The sequence below is a fragment of the Meriones unguiculatus genome, assembly GCF_030254825.1.
Source record: "Meriones unguiculatus strain TT.TT164.6M chromosome 13 unlocalized genomic scaffold, Bangor_MerUng_6.1 Chr13, whole genome shotgun sequence".
Classification (NCBI taxonomy): domain Eukaryota; kingdom Metazoa; phylum Chordata; class Mammalia; order Rodentia; family Muridae; genus Meriones; species Meriones unguiculatus.
The window spans coordinates 2,153,995-2,177,098 of NW_026843580.1; the positions used below are offsets into that span (position 1 = coordinate 2,153,995).

Here is a 23,104-nt window from a genome sequence, read left to right on the forward strand (position 1 = left end):
TCTTATACCTGGAAAATAGCAGTACTGTTAGGCTGGGCCATACCATTTTACCAAGATCTTCTATTTTGGTTGAACTATCGCAATTGTTAAACAATACAGTAATTTGTTTTCACATAGGATCAATTTTTAAAAATCCAGATTCTTCTTTAGATCAGTAACCTGATACACACAGCTACAGTGAATGGCCTGTACCTCAACATTCAGAGCTGACTTAAATGTGCCTGCGGACTGCATGTATCTGCAAAGGAGAGTCCTCTAGTTGGACAGTCAATATTCACTGGATTGTTCTATGTGGGGAGTGTGGAGACATGCCTCTTGGAGGCCCATGGGCTGCACACAGTGTTGATCTGCTAGGGACTCCTAGCAACTAGTGAAGTCTCAAAATGGACCTGAAGCGAGGGCTGTGACTGCTTCCCCCTTCTTTACAGAAGTCTCCTTAGGGGACCTTGGCCATCCACCCTGGCACATTTCCTTAGGTTTACATTAACCTGATTGATTTTTCCTGGTGCTTGAGGCTGGCACCTTCAGTCTGGTCTCCAGTGTCTGATTCTCGGGATTCGATGTGGGAACCATTACCTTTCACACCTTGCTCACCTGGTTCGTGATCCCCACAATTCTATCCTCCCCAAACTGTACACTGACCAACCTGGTCTGTCTTCACTCAGCTGACATCAATTCATAGATGCTGGGAAATTACAAAATCACTCAGGCTGCCCAATCAGTACACAATGGTGACATCAGAAGCTATTTTGAGTGTCCTATTTCTATCTGAGATGTCCACCATAAGCTAGTCCTCTTATTGTGGTCTGACAGCAGAAGCTGAATTCCACATGCAACTCTTTTTCCTGTGACTGCAGTGGACACTTGGCTATATGACACAAATGAGTAACTGAAAAACTGGATGGTGATACACACATCCCTTTAACTGAAGAAGTTATTTAGCTTCATCAAGAGGACAACAAAGCAACAGTGTAGGATCAAGGTCACCTGATTCAACCTAGGAGAGTTTGACTCAGAAATATTTCTGTAAAAGGCTGGTATGCAGCTGTTCTAGAGTGAATATTCATTCCAGGGCACACACACACTCCAGACACCTAAGGAATCAATGAAGAAAAATATCTTTAATGAGAGCATGCATTCCTCTCAGGCTACTACTCAAAGAGGAACAGCGTAAAACAGATTTTGCATTCCTCATGTGTTGTCCTATTTACGTCTCTTCTAGGTTAGGCCCCAGGTTATGCTCTGAACATTTTCAATAGGAACAGGAGGCTGCATGTCTAGGCCTTAAAGCAGACAGAGACTTACAGAGCAAATCCAACTTCTTGATCCAAACATATACCCTAAAAGACAGATTAAAAATAAAATATCAGTACGACAATTCTCACTCATTCAGAGGACAGAGAACACAAATACAGAGTACATCAATTAAATGTCACTTATAAGCGCTGTGTTTCCAATTCATAGCCTAGCAGTTACGCTGAGGTATTCTTAATTCAGAATAAGGTGGCTTTCGCCTATGAGAATGCAGGCTCCGAGGACAGCCACAGCTGCCATCATGCAAGAAGATAGAGAGTTATTTCAACTAACCCAGGCTTCTGTCTTTCTCAGGGCTATGACATCATCATAGAAATTCCATTTTTTAGCGTTGTTTTTACACACAAACACACATGTATGGATTTTTGATGTATCTGTATGCAGTACCTACAGAGGCCAGAAGAGGACATCAGATCACTTGCGAATGAAGTTATAGGAGCCTGGTAGCTACCAGCTGGTTTCTGAATTCAATCCTGATTCTTCTGTAACAAACCGAGGGCTCCAAACTGCTATGCTATCTTTCTAGCCACTTTTTATTTTAAATTTATTTTTGTACATGTTAATTAAAATTGATTACGCCATTTTCCTTTCTCCATGTCCTTTCTCCATCTCTTCCCCAATCTTTCCCTCCTAATTTTTCCTTTTAAGCCTGTGCATAAGCCTGTGTCAATGCAGAAGGAAAACCTGCTGAGTCCATTTCTGTTCGTTTAATATGGTTTCAGGGATGAACACTTCCCACTGGGTATGTAATTTCAAGCAACTATAGTCTAGGTCACAGTCATTTCTGGTCTCAGTACATCAGACTCTGGTAGCTCATCCAACCTACTCTTGTTGGTGTAGGCACAGCAGCCTGACACTCACTGTGGAATGGCCTGAGGTCTTCTTCATATCTCCTTGCAGCTGCCCACCAGGAAAATCCTTGAAACAACTCACAGGGTGCCTCTTACTGCTCTCGCTGATTGCTGGGCCTTCCCAAAGTCCATCCTTTGCTAAGGACATCCATCTCCACCTCAGGTCTGTCACAGCTGTCCTACTGGCTGAGCAGAGATCAAATGGCTCAGATATCACAGGCCTTCCCAGCTCTGCACTTCCAGCCAGGCCAGTCCCCTGGGAAATTTCTAGTTTTGCAGAAATTCTTCCAGTCTCCCAGAGCACTACTTGGGCCTCCAAGACACAGGGTCCTTTGTGTGCACATTCCATTACACACCAAAGCTCAGCCATCCCTGTGAATCATAGCTGTGAAGTCTTAAAGCCAAGTAAGTCACATTCAGGCGTTAACGGTTATTAAGGTTAAAAAGGGCCTGAATAGAAAACAATGAAGAGAACTATAAGAGGACTTGAAGGCAGGGAAGAGATGGTGGAAAATATGTAATTTTAATGCCCAAAATCACTTTTAAAACAAGACTGTATAGTCATGTACTCCAGGGATTATGGATTTTTATTAGGTCATACTAAATATTATTCATGCCTTTTCTCTCAGGCTGAATATTTTAAACCTGGGAAATTGTGGTCTTGTTAGGCAGGGCCAAACTATTTGACCAAGATTTTCTCTTTTGGTTGGACTGTTGTAAGGACAGTAATTTAGTTTCATGATAAATTCAGTTTTTTTTTTTTTTAAATCAGGTTCTTTATTCCATGCGCTGTGAGCATGGGGAAGTGTCCAACCAGTATATTAGTTAGTTTAATTGTGTATTTTTTATTTATGTTAAATTTTTTTGAGACAGGACATTTGTATGTGGCCTTGGTTGTCCTGAACTCACTTTGAAGACCATTCTGACCATGAACTCACAGTCATCTGCCTGCAGTCCTGAGTGTGTCGCTATGTCCAGATGTCAGGACATTTATTGATCATCAGCAACTGATTCCTTCACTACTCCTTGCTGATGTCAGCTACTGTCAAAGGTGGAAAGCTTTCACCCTCCTTGCTGTCCATCTCTTTTTGTACTGTGATTATTCCATCTTCAGTTTAGTCATAGAACTCAATTATTGCACAGGCCTTCTTTATATGTACTTCATAATTAAAGGACCCACATTTCTTCTAAATTATTGCACAGGCCTTCTTTATCTGTACTTCATAATTAAAGGACCTATTTCTTCTCTTTACTGTCCAGCCAACGTCCAGCCTGAAAGGAGTAGTAGGGGTGTTCTCTCCGCACTGGGAAGCAGAGGCATCATTGGGGGTTCAAAGCCATTGTCCGTTGCATAGCATGAGGCAAGCCTGGCCATATTGCTTGATACAGAAATAAATAATCAATATCACTAAAAAAAAATTAAAAAAATTCCTGATGACCCTGAAGCAATGGGGAATAACTACAAATAAGAAGTCCAAGCAATGGTGCATTTACAGAAAATCAAATTTAAAGAAAAATTAATAATTGAGTTTAAGAATGATAAAAATATTGCAAAAAAAACAAAACAAAACAACAACAACAAAAAATAAACAAACCAAGAGCAATAGTGACTCTGAAAAAGAGCAGACCATTTCCTGGCAAAGGTAATAACATTAATAAAATGCTGTGTATTCTGGCCCCAAAGTACATTGTTAGTTGTTGAATCCTGCAACCTGATAGATACATCTACAGCCAATGGCCTGTGTTTCAACCCTCAGAGCTGACTTAACTGTGGATTTGACACATCTGTAGAGAACAGTCCCCTAGTAGGAAATTCAATATTCATTGCATCAAACTCACCTCCCTAAACTGTACACCCCCCAATCTGTTCTGTCTTTATTCATCTGAGATGAATTAATACATGGTGGGACATTACAAAATCACTCACTCTACTGTCTATCAGGTCCTTCTTCACGATGGTGACATCTGCTGCTGTTTACATAGTCTAATTTTCCCTGTTTTGTCCACAATAAGCTACTCATCTTATTCTGATCTGAAGGTAAAAGCTGTGCTCCGCATGCGAATCTTTTTCCGGTTACTGCAATGAACAGTTGACTGTATGACTCAAATGGATAATTTTAATACTGAGTGTTGGCACATCCCTTTAATTGAAGACTTTTGTTATCTTAATCAAGAGGGCAACATGGCAAGAGACTGGGATCAAAGTACGTGACTCAATACAGGTGAGTCTGTCCCAAATAATTTCTAAACGTCTCAGACTGCAGCTTTTCTGGAATTAATACCCTTTCCAAGGAGAAATCACCCCATACACTTAGAGATTATTAACGAAAAATTTCTTTAAAGGAAGCATGCCCCAAAGTCTGGCTACTGCTCAAAGAAGAGCATCCTAGAACTCATTTCACATTCCATATATGCTGTCATCTTTAAGTCTGTTTTTGGTTCAGGGCCAGGTTTTACTTCGAACATTTTAATAGGGACAGAAAACTGCAATAGCCACTAATTTCAGCCAGATATACAAACTAGCTCCGCACAGCCAACACTATAAAGAGAAACCCTGTCTTGAAAAAAAAATCTCAAACCACAAAAGCCCCACATCTTCATAAAATAGTATCCAAGGTATGTAATCATGAAAGAAGCCTTGACAAATTGACAGTCTGTGCTTCCACCAATCTTGAAGTCCACCTGTTTCATGATTTATCTCAAGCCTTCCCCTGAGGTGCTGGTTCATTCACTGAATATGGCACATGGGCAGAGGTTCACCTTACAAACATGTAAACTATTATGGTTGCTGCAAACAGTCTAGAACTCATACCTGCTCCCCAGGTGCTTGCTCTATTCAACTCAGCTTCCCGAGTGGCTGTGCTTACAGGCACGATCCACTCTCCCTGATTGCAATTTCAGGTTTGCCTTGGAAAAACTTCTCACAGGTACCATTTAGAGTGGCTCAAAGTTGTTGTATTTTCTGCCATATGCTAAATTTTAATTTTATATTATGTTGTAGATTTACTTTAGGCATAGTAAATACACAATTGTAAGGATCTCTGGGGCTTTATGGGATACAATCTCCTTTTTGGTAGTAGTCAAAAGAGATTTTGCAAATGTTTCATGAACAATAAGCATATCATGCAGACCTGCTCACTTGCTATGGACCCTGTGGCAAAAAATAAATTGGAATAGAGACAAATGTTTAGTAAGAAAAGTACAGTTAGTTTACTAAGAGAAGAAAGGGTCCCCTGAAGTGCAGAATTTTCCTAGTGGAAAAGGAAGCACAAACGCTTCTGAACACGGGAGTCCTTATCTGATCTGCTCTTCCTTAGGAAGGTAGTAACTGCCTTTTCAAACCCCAGAATCCCCTTCTTTAAGTGAGTACAAAAAGAACTGGTGCACATGAAAAGAAGGAGGAGGAGGAAGGGAGACAGTGCTCCAGGGCAGGAAGAGTCACTGCTCATCAGACCAGCAGATGCCTAGAATGCAGACATGGTCCTCGGAATAAACACTAATATGCTGGGTGGAGGACGTGTTGAGATTTGAATTCCACATATTTATTATTATTATTATTGTTTATTATTATTAGTTACATTTTATTAACTCTGTATCCCAGCTGTATCTCACTCCCTTATTCCCTCCCAGTCCCACAGTCCCTCCTTCAGCTTCTCCCTGCCCCTTTCCAAGTCCACGGATTGGGGAGGACTTCTTCCCTTTTCCCCTGGCCCTGTTTTATCAGGTATCTCGAGGACTGGCTGCAAAGTCCTCCTCTGTGGCGTAGCAGTACTGCTCCTCCCTTAGGGGGTGGAGAGGTCAAAGAGCCTGCCATTGAGTTTCTATCAGAGATAGTCCCTGCTCCCCTTACTATGGGAAACCAATTGGTTATTGAGCTACTATGAGCTTCGAGCTTCGTCTGAGCAAAGGTTCTAGGTTATATCCATACATGGTCCTTGGTTGGAGAAACAGTTTCAGAAAAAACCCCTGTGCCCAGATAAATTTGGTCCTTGTGGGGCTCCTATCCTTTCCACGTCATACTAACTCCACTTCTGCCCAAGGTTTAGTCATGAGTTTTACTATCTGTTTTGAAACACTGCTTGTTTGATAGAGTCTTTCAGATGCCTTCTGTGGTAGAATCCTGTCATATGTCCAACGCACATCTCATTTGTCTTTCTAAGTGAGGATTGATCATCTTACCCTATGTCTGCTTTCTTGTTTATCTTCTTTAGGTGTATAGATTTCATTATGTTTATCATATCTTGTAGGTCTATATAAGCGAGTATATACCATGTTTGTCTTTCTCCTTCTGGGATACTTCACTCAGAATGATCTTTTCTAGATGCAACCATTTGCCTGCAAATTTTATGATTTCCATTTTTGATTGGTGAGTATTATTTCATTGTGTAAAAATACCACAATTTCTGTATCCATTCCTCCATTGATGGACATCTGTGTTGTTTCCAGGTTCTGGCTATTACAAATAAAGCTGCTACAAACATAGTTGAGCAAATGTCCTTGTTGTGTACTTGAGAAAATTTTGGGTATATACCTAGCAGTGGTATAGCTGGTCTTGAGGAAACGTTATTCCTAATTGTCTGAGTAAGCGCCAGATTGACTTGCAAAGTGGTTGTAACAGTTTACATTCCCACCAGCAATGGAGGAGGGTTCCCCTTTCTCCACAACCTCTCTAGCATGTGTTGTCACTTGAGTTTTTCATCTTGGCCATTCTGATGGGTGTAAGGCAAAATCTCAGGGTCGTTTTGATTTGCATTTCCCTAATGGCTAATGAGGTTGAGCATTTCTTTAAGTGTTTCTCTGCCATTCTCTGTTTAGCTCTGCTCCCCATTTTTTAATTGGATTACTTGGTTTGTTGCTTTTCAGCTTCTTTAGTTCTTTACATATACTGGATATTAGTCTTCTGTCAGATGAAGGGTTGGTGAAGATTCTTTCCCAATCTGTAGGCAGTCGTTTTGTTTTGATGACCGTGTCCTTTGCTTTACAGAAGCTTTTCAGTTTCATGAGGTCCCATTTATTGATTGTTGATCTTAGAGACTGTGCTGTTGGTGTTCTGTTCAGGAAGTTGTCTTCTGTGCCAATGAGATCTAGGCTGTTCCCCACTTCTTTTTCTAACAGATTTAGAGTATCTGGTTTTATGTTGAGGTCTTTGATCCACTTGGACTTAGTTTTGTGCAGGGTGATAAATATAGATCTATTTTCACTTTTCTGCATGTAGACATCCAGTTGGACCAGCACCATTTGTTGAAGATGCTGTCTTTTTTCCATTGAATGGTTTTGGCTGCTTTGTCAAAAATCAAGTATTCATAGGTGTGTGGGTTTGTTTCTGGGTCTTCTATTTGGTTCCATTGATCCTCCTTTCTGTTTCTATGCCAATACCATGCAGTTTTTATTACTATTGCTCTGTAGTACAGCTTGAGATCGGGGATGGAGATACCTCCAGATGATCTGTTGTTATACAGGATCGTTTTGGAGATTCTGGGTTTTTTGTTTCTCCATATGAAGCTGAGAATCGTTTTTTCAAGGTCTGTAAAGAATTGAATTTGTATTTTGATGGGAATTGCATTCAATCTGTAGATTGCTTTTGGAGGGATGGCCATTATCACAATGTTAATCCTACGAATCCATGAGCACAGGAGATCTTTCCATCTTCTGATATCTTCTTCAATTTCTTTCTTCAGAGAGTTGAAGTTTTTCTCAAACAGGTCTTTCACTTGCTTGGTTAGTGTCACCCCAAGGTACTTTGTGTGATTAGTGGCTATTGTGAAGGGTGTTGTTTCCCTAAGTTCTTTCTCGGCCCTTTTGTCTTTGGTATACAGGAGGGCTTCTGATTTTTTTGAGTTGATTTTGTATCCTGCCACTTTGCTGAAGGTGTTTATCAACTGGAGGAGTTCTCTGGTTGAATTTTTAGGGTTGCTCATGTATACTATCATATCATCTGCAAATAGTGACACTTTGTCCTCTTCCTTTTCAATTTGTATCCCCTTGATCTCCTTTAGTTGTCTTATTCCTCTGACTAGGACTTCAAGTACTATGTTGAAAAGAAATGGAGAGAGTGGGCAGCCTTTTCTTGTCCCTGATTTCAGTGGGATTGTTTTAAGTTTCTCTCCGTTGAGTTTGATGTTGGCTATAGGCTTGCTGTATATTGCCTTTACTATGTTTTGGTATGTGCCTTACATCCCTGATCTCTCCAAGACTTTAAACATGAATGGGTGTTGGAATTTGTCAAATGCTTTTTCTGCATCTAAGGAGAGATGATCATGTGGGTTTTCTCCTTCAGTTTGTTTAAGGGGTGGATTACATTGATGGATTTCCATATGTTGAACCACCCATGCATGCCTGGGATGAAGTCTACTTGGTCATGGTGGATGATATCTTTGATGTGTACTTTGATTCAGGTTGCAAGTATTTTATTGAGTATTTTTGCATCAGTGTTCATTAGAAAGATAGGTCTGAAGTTCTCTTTTTTTGTTGGGTCTTTTTGTGGTTTAGGTATCAAGGTGACTGTGGCTTCATAGAATGAGTTTGGTAAAATTCCTTGTGTTTTCGTTTTGTGGAATAGTTTGGAGAGAATTAGAGCTAGCACTTCTTTGAAGTGCTAGAATTTTCCCCTGAGTGAGATAATTGGAGTTAGCACTTGTTTGAAGTGCTAGAATTTTCTGGTAGAATTTTCCACTGAGTCCATCTGGCCCAGGACTTTTTTTGGAAGGGAGACTGTTGATGACTGCTTCTATTTCCTTGGGGGAAATAGGACTATTCAATCTTTCTACCTGATCTTGACTTAATTTTGGTAAATGGAATCTATCAAGAAAATTGTCCATTTCTTTTAGATTTGAATTCCATATCTTAAAGACAAGTTTGATAGTCATTGATTAATAAAAAGGTTGATAACTGATATTTCTCATATGCATCAGTGTGGCTGCATTTGTTGAAACCACATAGGAAGTGGGTTCTTCAGAAGCATAAATGGGCTATTCATATCACCTTCATATCCAGGGAGAGCTCTGGTGGGGGGCTCTTTGTCTGGAAGACAGATTATTATTTCACAAATATATCACTCTTTGTGGATTGTTGTAGCTTTGTGCTAAGTACAAAGGTCAGACTTTTTCTGTTTGTTTGTGTATTATGTGCTCAGAGTCCTATTGAGTTTTTCTCCTGTCCACATAGCTTGAGAATCAGCTTTTTTTAAAGAAATTATTGGGTGTATTCCTTGGGTTTATCGAATTTATGCTGCAAATTAAACCTGCGAACATCCTAATACTGAGTTTTCATATTCACAAGGATCACTGAATATCAACAATTTTTAAGTTCTTATATTTTTGGTTAATATGTGGAAGACTTATTTTCTTAGATAAAAATGAATTAGAAGCTACACAGTGTCTCAGCAATACTCTTCTTGGAGATGACCGAGGATCAGATCCCAGCAAACAATTGGGGGGCTCATAACTACGTGCAAACACAGATCCAGGCGATCTGACACAGTTTTCTCTGAGGTATCACTTGTATGCACATAGGAGACATTCTCTCTCATGCATACTTTGCATCCTTCCACCCATGGGACAGATTGTTGACTCCACCGCAAGTTGAGTGCAAGCTTTGCAAGCTGTCCACCTAGTTTCCAGGATGAGGGAGGGGACGTGCTTACTGAGTGCTGGAAGCAGAAGGGTAGGCTATGGGAGGACAAGCACTGAAATCCACACCTCTGCAGACATGCAAAAGGTCTGGCTCTGGAATGACGCCTGGGGCAGGAAACAGTGTGCCGGGTCCCTTGAGTACACTTTAACCCAAAGGGAGATGCTCATGTCACTCAAGGCTCATCAGCCAATCCGGACGCGCAGCGGAATCCACCAGTCAGGGGAAGAGGCGGGCTTTTCCGGTCTCCGGGCCGCGGCGGCTGGTTCAGTTGTGTCGGTGGAGCAGGCTTGAATGGTTGCTGAGATGTGGTCTGAGCCACCTTCTCCGTGCTGTGAGGGGGCGTCAGGCGAGTTCCTAAGTCTCGACTTGGTGAGTGTGTGGCCGCCGCCCCCGACCTGGTGAAGCAGTGGCCGAACAGTGGGAGTGTTTCCTGGTGTGGTCTGTCCTTCCCGCGGCTGGGTGGGAACCAGCAGCCCAAAGCAGCCATCAGGGCATCCAGTCCCTTCTCCTAGCCTCTCCAGGAACCTGGCGGTGGCATTTGAATACGTTCCGTATAGGGGCTGCATTTTCATAGAACATTTGCAGCAGGAGCCGGAACGTAGAAACAGGCTTGGTAGGAAGCCAAACTCCGAGAGGCCTGGTTTCTCCAGTATCTTCCCCAAGTTCTAACCCTGACGCTTAGGATACATTTTTGGATTTCTTATCAAACGTCAGATGTTTGTGTGTGGTTGGAATTATACCTGCATTATGTCTGGATCTGCAGCTTGATTCTATGATCAAGGGGTCTGTTTTCATATCCGTACCGTGTGCATCTTTCCTTGTTCTGGAATCTTTTTAGCTCTCCTGGGTTTTGTTATTTCATATGAAGCTGGGAATTGTCCTTTTAGGGTTTGCAAACTTTTCTTTCTCTCTTTTCTTCTTTCTTTCATTCGTTCTTTCTTTTTTTAGAATTTGGATAGGTAATGTGTTGAGTCTGTAGATTAATTTTGGTAAGATGATTTTTACTGTCCTAATCCTACCAATCCCTGAATATTTTTCCATCCTTTGGTGTCTTCTTTAATTTCCTTATTCAAAGCCTTAAAGTTTCCATCATGCAAGTTTTTCACTTGGTTTCTTAGCGTTGCTCTAGGATATATTGTATTATTTGAGGCTCTTTTGAAGTTTTGTTTTGCTGATCTCTTTCTCAGTCTATGTATCATTTTATATAGGAGATATAGGAGGGCTACTGATTTTTTTTTTCTTTTTTGAATCTTGAATGTAACCATGTTTCTGAAAGTATTTGTCAGCTTCAGGAGGCTGGTTAAACAGTTTTCGGGATCACTAATGTATACTACCATATCCTCTTCAATTAGGATATTTTGACTTCTTTATTTCCAAATCATATTACGTTGATCTCCCTTAAAGGACTTGCTGCACTAGCTAGAATTTCAAGCAGTATATTGAATGTGATATGGTGATGGTGGACAGCATTGTCTTGTTCTTGATTGTAGTGGAATTGCTTTAAGTTTCTCTCCATTTAATTTCATGTTGGCTGTAGGCTTGCTATAATTTTTTTTTTATTATTATGTTTTGGTTAATTGCTTTTTCCCTCAACTCTCCACGATTTTTGTGAGGCAGTGGTGTAGGAGTTTGTCAAAGACTTTTTCAGGGTCTAATGAGATGATCGTGAGTTTTATTTTTCCTGTCAGTTTATTTTTGTGGTGGATTACATTTCCTTATTTTCTTTTTGTATTTTGTACCTTCTTGCATGTCTGAGAAGAATCCTATTTGATCACTGTGGGTGATCTTTTTTTATGTATGCTTGGATTCAGTTTGTAAGTATTTTATTGAGTGTTTTGGCATTGGTTATTTTGTTATACGTTTTCTTTCTCAAATCTTTGCTGCTTTTGGTATCAGGGTAACTGTGGCCTCATACATTCATTTGGGTAATATTCCTTTTGTTTGTATTTTGTAGAGCATTTTGAATGTTTGATGTTATATCTTCTTTGAAAGTCTGGTTGAATTCTGCACTAAAACCATTAAGTCCTAGCTTTTTAGGTTCTAACTCTAGTAATGAGTTCTTCTATTTCAGTAGGGGTTACAGGTCTATTTAAATTTTCTGGATTATCTCAGTTTGATTTTCATAAGTTGCACATATTGAGAAAATAATAGTTTTTTTTCAGATTTTGTCTATTTAACTTTTGAAAAACATGTCCTTGTGATTCTCAGGATTCCCTAATTTTTGTGTTGTTCCACTATTCATTTGATTCTCTTAGTGTGTACATTTTCTCTGTGTCTTTTAATTAGTTTGGATAGTTGTGCCTCAGTTTTGTTGCTTTTCTCAAAGAACCAAGGCAGTGTTCCAGTGATTTTTTTTGTTTAATTTTCCTGGTTTCTATTTAATTGGTTTCAGCCTTCAATTCATTATTTTCTTGCTATTTCCTGTGTTTTTACTTCATTGTGCTCTAGAGGTTTCTAGAAAAAGATCTATCTTTTTTACTATGCACGTAGTGCTATGATCTTCCTATCACCAGTTTCATTGTGTCAGATAAGTTTGGATATGTTGTGTATTCATATTTATTTAATAGTAGATAGGTGTGGTATAACTGGATCTTGAGGTAGCACTATTCCTACTTGTCTGAGAGATTGCCAGACTGATTTCCAAAGTGGTTGTACCAGTTTACATTCCCCCCAGCAATGGAGGAGGGTTGTGCTTTCTCCACATCCTCTCCAGCATATGCTGTCATGTTAAGTTTTTTATCTCATCCGTTCTGATGGGTGTAAGGTGAAATCTCAGGGTCGTTTTGATTTGCATTTCCCTGATGAGTAAGAATGTAGAGTATTTCTTTAAGTGTTTTTGCCATTTGCTATACTTCTACAGAGAATTCTCTGTTTAGGTCTGTACCCCATTTTTTAATTGGATCACTTGATTTGTTGCTTTTTAACTTCTTGAATTCGATATGTATTGTGGGTATTAGCCCTGTGTCAGATATAGGGTTGGTGAAGATCCTTTCACAATCTGTAGACTGTCATTTTATCTGCTAACAGTGTCATCATGATGAAGCTTTTGAGTTTCATGAGGTCCCATTTATTGATTGTTGAACTTATCCCCTGTCCTGTTGTTGTTCTGTTCAGGAAGTGAATTTATGTGCCAATGATTTCAAGGCTCTTCCCTAATTTTTCTTCTAACAGATTCAGTGTTTTTGGTTTTATGTGGAAGTCTTTGATCCACTTGGACTTTAGTTTTGTGCAGGGTGATAGCTATGGATCTATTTGAATTTTTCTACATGTAGACATCCAGTTAGGCCAGCACCATTTGTTGAAGATGCTGTCTTTTTTCCATTGTATGGGTTTGGCTTATTTGTAAAAAAAAAAAATCAGGTATCTGTAGGTGTGTGGATTTATTTCTGGGTGTTCTATTTGATTCGATTGATCCACCATTCTGTTTCTATGTGGGTACTCTGCAGTTTTTATTACTATTGCTCTGTAGTACATTGCGAGATCAGGGATGGAGATATCTCCAGACGATCTGTTGTTGTACAGGATTGTTTTAGCAATTCTGGGTTTTTTTGTTTTCCCATATGAAATTGAGAATTGTTCTTTCCAGGTCTGTAAAGAATTCTGTTGCTATTTTGATGGGAATTACATTGAATCTGTAGATTGGTATTTAAAGAGAGGACATTTTCACTGTGTTATTCCTACCAATCCATGAGTCTGAGAGATCTTTCCATCTCCTGATATTTTCTTCACTTTCTTTCTTTATGGATTGTTGTAGCTTTGTGCTAAGTATAGAGATGTTTTTTGTTTGTTTTGTTTTGTTTTTCTGTTGTGGATTATGTACTCACAGTCCTGTTGAGTATTCTGAGTTTTTCTTCTTTCCATAAAGCTCTAGAATCATCTTTTCTTTTAGAAATTGTTGGGAGCATTTTTTTGGGTTCTTGGGTGTGTGGAATTTATGCTGCATATTAAACCTGCTAACATCATAATACTGATTTTTCATATTCACAAGGATCATAGAATATCACACCATTTATTTAGTTCTTTTAATTTGGTTAATATGTGAAAGATTTAGTTTCTTGGATAAAAATGATTTTGAGGCTGCACAGGTGTCTCAGCAATACTATTCTTGGGGATGACCTATGATTAGATCCCAGCAACCAAGTTAGGTGCCAGTCAGCTACCTACAACTACAGATCCAGGGGATCTGACACTCTTTTCTCTAAGGTTTCATTTGTACACACACAGGACACATTCTCTCTCATGCATACTTTGCATCCTTCCTCCTGTGGGACAGATTGTTAACTCCACTGCAAATTGAGTGCAAGCTTTGAAAGGTGTCCACTAGATTCTAGGATGGGGGGTGCTTACTGAGTGCTGGAAATAGAAGGGAATGCTTTTGGAGGGCAAGCACAAGCGCTACTGAAATGCAAACCTCTGCAGACCTGCAAAAGGTCTGGCTCTGGAATGAAGCCTGGGGCAGGAACCACTGTGCCTGGTCCCTTGAGTACACTTTAACCCTGAGGGACAGTCAGAAGAGGAGGCGGGTTCTTCCAGTCTCCTTGCTGCTGAGGCTGGTTCAGTTTTGTTGTGGAGCAGGTTTGAATGGTTGCTGAGATGTGGTCTGAGCCAGCTTTCCCATCCTGTAAGGGGAGTTCAGACTAGAAAAGATCTCTAGGTGCTAAAAGATCTCTAAGGTGCTAGAAAAAGATCTCTCCATTTTCTCTATGCATGCACCTAGTGCTATGATCTTTCTTCCTGTCAACAGTTTCCTTGTGTCACATAAGTTAAGATATGTTGTGTATTTACATTTATTTAATAGTAGAAAATCTTTAATCTCTTTTTTCTTTCTTATTTTTTTAAAATGATTTATTTGGTTTTATTTTATATGTGTTAGTGTGAAGGAGTTAGAGCGCATGGAATCAGTATTAACACACAGTTGTGTGCTGCCATGTAGGTGCTGGGAATTGAACCCAGGTCTTTTGGAAGAGCAGACAGTGCTCTTAACCACTGAGCCATCTCTCCAGCCCTCTTTCTTATTTTTTACATTACAGTTTATTTACTATATAGCCCAGTTGTAGAACTCATTCCCCCCAAACCCAACCCTCCTTTTCTCATCTCCTCCCATGCCCCTCTCCAAGTCCACTGAAAGCAGATGTCCTCTTCCCCTTCCATCTGACATTTGGACCTCCTATGAGGTCTCATCAGGACTGGCTGCATTGTCTTCCTGTGTGGCCTGATGAGGCTGCTCCCTTATCAGGGGGAGGTGATCAAAGAGCCAGACACTGAGTTCATGTCAGAGACAGTCCCTGTTTCCCTGACTAGGACACCAACTTGGATACTGAGCTGGCATGGGCTACATTTGTACAGAGGTTCTAGGTTATTTCCATGTATGGTCCTTGGGTAGAGTATCAGTCTCAAAAAGGATGCCTGTGCCCATATTTTTGGCTCTGTTGTTCTCCTTGTTGAACTCCTGTCCCCTACAGGTCTTTGTATCTCCCCATTCTTTCATATGATTCCCTGCACTCTGCCCAAATTTGGCTATAAGTCTCAACATCTCCTGTGATACCTTGGTGGGTAGAGTCTTTCAGAGGCCCTGTGTGGTAGGCTCCTGTCCTGTTCTCTGTGTCTCCTTCCTGCAGTGTCCTTCCCATTTGCCTTTCTGAGTGAGGATTGATCATCCTACCCAGGATCCTCCTTTTTGCTTAGCTTCTTTGGGTGTCGAAATATTAGTATGTTTATTGTATATTAAAATTCTAATTTCTACTTATAAATGATTATATATCATGTGTGTCTTTCTGCTTCTGAGATATCCCACTCAGGATGCTCTTTTTTAGTTCCAGCATTTGCCTTCAAATTTCATGGTTTCCTTGGTTTTAATTGCTAATTAGTATTCCATTGTATAAATGAATCACAATTTCTGCAACCCTTCCTCTTTTTGAGGAACATCTGGGTTGTTTCCAGCTTCTGGATGAAAGAATTAATATGAATTATGAATAAAGCTGCTACTATTATGGCTGAGCAACTGTCCTTGTATACTTGAGTATATTTTGGATATATGCCTAGGAGTGGTATAGCTGGATCTTGAGGTAGCGCTATTCCTAATAGTCTGAGAAAGTGCCAGACTGATTTCCAAAGTGGTTGTCCAAGTTTACTTTCCCACCATCAATTGAGGAGGGATCCCCTTTTTCCACATCCTCTCAAGAATGTATTGACACTTGAGTTTTTGATCTTAGCCATTCTGATAGGTGTAAGGTGAAATCTCAAATCTCTGTGTGGTTCTGATTTGCATTTCCTTGATGACTTAGGACACTGAGCATTTATTTAAGTGTTTTTCTGCCATTTGCTATGTTTCTACAGAGAGTTCCCTGTTTAGCTCTGTACTCCATTTTTTACATGGATTACTTGATTTGTCGCTTTTTAACTTCTTGCGTTCTTCGTGTATTTTGGATGTTAGCCCTCTGTCATATATAGGGTTGCTGAAGATCATTTCCCAATCTGTAGTCAGTCATTTTGTTCTGATGACAGTGTCCTTTCCTTTGCAGAAATGTTTGAGTTTCATGACATCCCATTTATTGCTTGTTGATCTTAGAGCCTTGCTGTTGGTGTTCTTTTCGGGAAGTTCTCTCCTGTGCCAATGAGTTCAAGGCTCTTCCTCACATTTCTTCTCACATATTTAGTGTGTCTGGTTTTATGGTGAGGTCTTTGATCCATTTGGAGTTTACTTTTGCATATTTCTACATGTAGACATTCATTTAGACCATCCCTATTTGTTGAAGATGCTGTCTTTTTTTCATTGTATGGTTTTGGTTTCTTTGTAAAAAATCAAGTATCCGTAGGCCTGTGGATTTATTTCTGGGTCTTCTATTTGATTCCATAGATCCACCATTCTGTTTCTATGCCATTATCATGCAGTTTTTATTATAATTGATCTTTAGTACAGCTTGAGATCAGGGATGGAGATACCTTTAGATGATCTGTTGTTGTACAAGATTGTTTTAGCATTTCTGGTGTTTTTGTTTTTCCATATGAAATTGAGAATTGTTCTTTCCTGGTTAGTAAATAATTGTGTTGGTATTTGATGAGAATTGCATTGAATCTGGAGATTGCTATTGGCAGGGAGTCAATTGTACCTTTGTGCTAAGTATAGAGGTAAGATTTTTTTTCCTCATGTATCATTAACTCACAGTCCTATGGAGCATTCTGAGTTGTTCTGCTTTTTATATAGCTCTAGAATCAGCTTTTCTTTTAGAAAATTTTGGGAGTATTCCTTGGGTGTGTGGAATTCAACCTGCAAATTAAACCTGCCAACTTCATAATATTGATTTTCCATATTCACAAGGATAACTGAACATCACAGTATTTGTTTAGTTCTTTTTTTTGTTAATATGTGAAAGATTTAGTTTCTTGGATAAAAATTAATTAGAGGCTGCACAGGTGCTCAGCCATACTCTTTTTGGGGAGGACCTATGATTAAATCCCAGCATCCATGTTTGGTGGCTTTTATCTACCTGCGACATCAGATCCAGGGGATCTGACACACTTTTCTCTGAGGTATCACTTCTATGCACACAGGAGACATTCTCTCTCATGCATACTTTGCATCTATCCACCTGTGGGACAAATTATTCACTGCACTGCAAGTTGAGTGCAAGCTTTGCAAGCTGTCCACTAGATTCCAGGATGAGGGAGGGGAGGTGCTTACTGAGTGCTGGAAGCAGAAGGGTAGGTTATGGGAGGAAAAGCACTGAAATCCACACCTCTGCAGACATGCAAAAGGTCTGGCTCTGGAATGACGCCTGGGGCAGGAACCACTTCCTGGTCCCTTGAGTACACTTTAACCCAAAGGGAGATGCTCATGTCACTCAAGGCTCATCAGCCAATCAGGACGTGCAGTCGAATCCACCAGTCAGGGGGGAAGGCGGGTTCTTCCGGTCTACTTGCCGCCGCGGCTGGTTCAGTTTGGTGGTGTAGCAGGCTTGAATGGTTGCTGAGATGTGGTCTGTTCCAGCATCTCCATCCTGTGAGGGGGCGTCAGGCGAGTCTCTAAGTCTTGACATGGTGAGTTTCTGTCCTCCGCCCCCAACCTGGTTGAGCAGTGGCCGAACAGTGAGAGTGTTTCCTGATGTGGTCTGTCCTTCCTGCGGCTGGGTGGGAACCAGCAGCCAGATGTGCCCACCAGTGCATCTAGTCCCCTGTAGCCTTGCCAGGAACCTGGCGGTGGCATATGAATTATTCTGTCAGGGCTGAATTTCCATAGAGCATTTACAGCAGGAGCCTGAATGTAGAAACAGGCTTGGTAGGAAGCTAAACTCAGAGAGGCCTAATTTCTCCTGTATCTTCCCCAAGTTCCTTTCTTGACACTTAACATTTATTTCTGGATTTCTCATCAAACGTTTTTTATGTGGGTGGAATTACATCTGGCTCTTCAACTTGATTCCTTGATCAAGGAGTCTGTTTTTATATGGAAACCTTGTGCTTCTTTCATTGATCTGGAATCCTTTAGTTCTTTTGGGTTTTGTTATTCCTTATGAACCTGGATTTGTCCTTCAAAGGTTTGTAAACCTTTTTTTTTTTGGTAACACTTTTTATATGGAATGTGTTGACTCTGTAGATTGAGTTTTGGTAAGATGGCCATTTTTACTGTCCTAATCCTACCAATCCCTGAATATCTGTCCATCCTTTGGTATCTTTTTCAATTTCCTTAGTCAAGGCCTTAACGTTTCCATTAAACAAATCTTTCACTTGCTTTTTTAGAGTTAATCTAAGATATTTTGTATTATATGAGGCTATTGTGAAGTATTGTTTTGCTGATGTCTTTGTCAGTCCATTTGTCCTTTTACGTGGGAGAATTAGGAGGGCTACTGATTTTCTCTGTATTTAAATTAATGTTGGCTATCGGCTTGCATAAATATTTTTTAAATAATGTTTACGTCTGTTGTTTTAATCCTTTTTCTCTCCAAGACTTTTATGATACAGTGGTGTAGGTGTTTGTCAAAGGATTTTCCAGTGTCTAATGAGATGATCATGTTTTTTTTTTTTCCTATCTATTCATTTTTGTATTTTGGACCTTCTTGGATCTCTGAGAAGGAACCTATGTGGTCACTGTGGATGATCTTTTTGATTTGTTCTTGGATTCAGTTTGCAAGTACTTTATTGAGTATTTTTTTCATCTATTTTTTTTATACATTTTCATTGTTAAATCTTTATTGCTCTGGTATTAGGGTCACTGCAGCTTCATACAATGATTTGAGCAATATACCTTTAATTTCTATTTAGTAGACTATTTCGAACGTTAATGTTGTTATGTCTTCTTTGAAAGTCTGGTTAAATTCTGCAATGAAACCCTGAGCCCTGGCTTTTTACGTTCAAAGTCTTGTAATGGCTTCTTTCATTTCACTAGGGGTTATAGGTCTATTTAAAATTCCTGTATTGTCTTGATCCAATTTTCATAACTCACACATATTGAGAAAGTATCCTCTTGTTAGATTTTCTGGTTGTGTAGAGTATACTTTTTAAAACCATGTAAGCCTGGGAAGCCCACGGTTGGCTCACTCTGGCATCAGGTTCTTGCTGCGGAGACCCAGAAGCCTTAGTGGGGACCGCGGAGCCAGGACCCTCGTGGCCAGCCATGGGCCCGCGACGCCAGCTGAGGACCCTGAAGAGGTGGCCCTCCAGCCGGGACCCCGGGCCCTCGCCATCGGCCTCCCGCGTGGGTCTACAAAGAGGTGGAGGTTTTTGTGGCTCAGGGAAATGAAGAACCCGCAGGAGAGCACAGGCCTCTTGTTAAGGAAGAAACCTTTCAGCCTCGTTGTAATAGAAACATGTGGGAAATTCAGGCGTGGGGTGGATTTAGGTTGGCCAGCCCAGGCCTTGTTGGCCCTGCAAGAGGCAGCAGAAGCGTCCCTAGTTCACCTCTTTGGAGACGCCTTCCTCCTGTCCTTACAAGCTGGCTGAGTCACCCTTTCCCCCAAGGATGTGCAGCTGACCAGGAGGATCCGAGGCACCGAGGGAGGGTGTGGCTGAGCTGGCAGTGTGCTGTGTCCAGACAATACCCGGGACCTCCTAGAGGTGAAGCTGGACCAGAGGGGCCTGAGGAGATGCCTGGCCTTGCTGCTTTTGAACAGCATGCACACATTGCCCTTTAAACCTCCTTTCTAAAAGTGACAGCTCCGTGGCTTTTCCCTGTGACAGGAAGAAGAGACCACGTACATATTTGCGTGGACATGAGAGCAAAGGTCAACACTAATTTGTGAGCTGCAGGACCCTGACTGTTTGAGGGTTGCAGAAACACGAGATCTGCCACGTTATGAGGGAATATTGCTATTTTAATCTTTCTGTACCATGTGCATCTTTTACCATATGTGTGTTTGTACTTTTCTTTAAAATACAAGGGAGAAAAATGTGGGTAAAATTCTTGACTCTGTCATATAGAAAGCGCTGCCAGTCCCACCATAGAAATGCATGCCTTCGAGACCCAGCTCATCGTTGGGACCTGTCAGCAAACATGCAGCTCTTCAGAACTCAAGCAGAATTGGATACAAAGTCTTTTCTTCCTTCCCTTCCATGCTGGGGCTTGAATCCCAAATTTTGTACGTGCCAAGCATAGAGGGTAATATTAAGCTACATCCGCAGCCTGAAATATCTCTTTCTGGTACTTACCAGTAAGTTCCTACGAGAGGCATTCAGAAAGTCTTGCAGGCGTGGACATTTTATTCTTAGCTAATAATCATATAAAATGCATATCATCTGGGGTTTTTTAATGTGTTTTTAGTATTTTTACAGGTCTTTTTAGCTTATTTGGGGAGAAACAGTAAAAAAGAATTACTTAATGGAAAGATTGGAATAAGTTACTGTTATAGGTATAGATGTTATAAACTTGTTTAATAAATATTAAGCACATTTTACACCATTTGAAGCAATTGCAATGTAAACAAGAGAAGTGAGTGATGCAGATTTGCCACTAATGAAAAACTTGCTCTTTTGATGTCAGTAAAAGCAGTGTAAGAGGTTTCCAGAAAGCAAAACAAAACATGTCTTCGTGATTCTCAAGATTTCCTAATTGTTGTGTTGTTCCTCTTTCCATTTCTGATATCATTAATGTGTACATTTTTTCTTTTTTTAATTAATTTTGATAATTGTTCTTCAATTTTGCTGATTTTTTTCTCCAAGAACCAAGTCTCTGTTTCCTGATTGTTTTTATATTTTTCTTTGTTTTTATTTTATCTATATCAGCCATCAATTCCATATTTTCTTGCTATCTATTGCTTTGTGTATTTTTACTTCCATTTGTTCTTCAGCTCTCAGGTATGCTGTTAAGTTGGTGGAAAAAAAATCTTTTTTTTCCTATGCACACATGTATTGCTATGATCTTTCTTCCTATTGCCAATTTCTTTGTGTAACATAAGTTTTGATACGTTGTGTGTTCATATTTATTGAATAGTAGAAAGTCTTCCTTTTTTTCTTATTTCCTATTTTTTATATTACACTTTATTCACTTTATGTCCCAACTGTAGCCCTTATCCCCCTCCTCCCAATCCCACCCTTTCTCTCTTCTCTCCTATTCCCCTCTCCAAGTCCACTGATAGGGGTAGTCTTCCTCCCTTTCCCTCTGACCCTAGCCTGTCAGGTATCATCAGGACTGGCTGCATTGTCTTCCTCTGTGGCCTGGTAAGTCTGCTCCACACTCAGAGGGAGGTGATCAAAGAGCAGCCACTGAGTTCATGTCAGAGACAGTCCCTGTTTCCCTTACTAGGGAAAACATTTGGAGACTGAGCTGCCATGGGCTACATCTGTGCAGAGCTTTTAGGTTATCTTCATGAATGATTCTTCATTGGAGTATCTATCAGTCTCAGGAAAGACCCCCCGGGCCCCATATTTTTGGTTCTGTTGTTCTTCTTGTGCTCCTGTCCCCTCCAGGTCTATCTTCCCCTCTTTCGTAAGATTCCCTTCACTCTGCCCAAAGTTTGGCTATGAGTCTCAGCATCTGCTTTGATACCTTGGTGGGTAGAGTCTTTCAGAGGCCCTGTGTGGTAGGTTCCTGTCCTGTTCCCTGTGTCTCCCTCCTGTAATCTCCTTCCCATTTGTGTCTCTGAGTGAGGATTAATCATCCTACCCAGGGTCCTCCTTTTTGCTTAGCGTCTTTAAGTGTACAGATTTTAGTATGTTTATCCTATATTATAATTCTAATTTCTGTGTATAAGTGAGTATATATAATGTGTGTCTTTCTGCTTCTGAGATGCCCCACTTAGGATGATATTTTCCAGTTCTCACCATTTGCCTTCAAATTTCATGATTTCCTAGGTCTTAATTGCTAATTACTATTCTATTGTGTAAATGAATCACAATTTCTATATCTATTCCTCTGTTGAGGAACATCTGGGTTGTTTCCAGTTTCTGGTGAATAAATTAATATTAATTATGAATATGAATTATGAATAAAGCTGCTACTAATATGGCTGAGCAAGTGTCCTTGTTCTGTACTTGAGCATCTTTTGGATATATGCCTAAGAGTGATATAGCTGGATCTTGAGGTAGCGCTATTCCTAATAGTCTGAGAAAGCACCAGATTGATTTCCAAAGTGGTTGTAAAGTTTACATTCCCACCAGCTATGGAGGAGGGTTCCCCTTTCTCCACATCCTTTCTACCATGTGTTGTCACTGAAGTTTTTGATCTTAGCCCTTCTGATGGGTGTAAAGTGAAATCTCAGGGTTATTTTGATTTGCATTTACCTGATGACTAAGGACCACCATTTTGTTTCTATGCCAATGCCATGTAGTTTTTATTACTATTTCTCTGTAGTACAACTTGAGATCAGGAATGGACATATCTCTAGATGATCTGTTGTTGTCCAGTCTCTTTTTGGCAATTCTGGATTTTGCGTTTTCCCATATGAAACTGAGAGTTGTTCTTTCCAGGTCTGTAAAGAATTATGTAGGTATTTTGATAGGAATTGCATTGAATGTGTAGATTGCTATTGGCAGGGAGGCCATTTTCAGTATGTTTTCCTACAAATCCATGAGCATGGAAATATGAGCAGATATTTCCATCCTCTGATGTCCTTTTCATTTTTTTTTTCTTTATGGATTGTTGTAGCTTTGTGCTCAGTATAGAGGTCAGAATTTTTTCTGTTTATGTATTATATATTATGTACTCACAGTCCTATTGGGCATTCTGAGTTTTTCTGCTTTCCATATTGCTCTAGAATCTGCTTTTCTTTTAGAAATTGTTTGGATTATTCCTTGGGTGTGTGGAATTTGTGCTGCAAATTTTTCAAATGTAGATAGCTTTTGGTTAGATGACCACTTTTACTGTCGTAATCCTCTGAATC

The 23,104-nt window shown here is 40.2% G+C and overlaps 1 pseudogene; it reads left to right on the top strand.

Annotated features, from left to right (window-relative positions):
- The first annotated feature begins 19,404 nt into the window (after window positions 1-19,404).
- LOC110542335 (histone H3-like centromeric protein A) lies at window positions 19,405-19,799 on the top strand (annotated as a pseudogene).
- The last annotated feature ends 3,305 nt before the right edge of the window (window positions 19,800-23,104 follow it).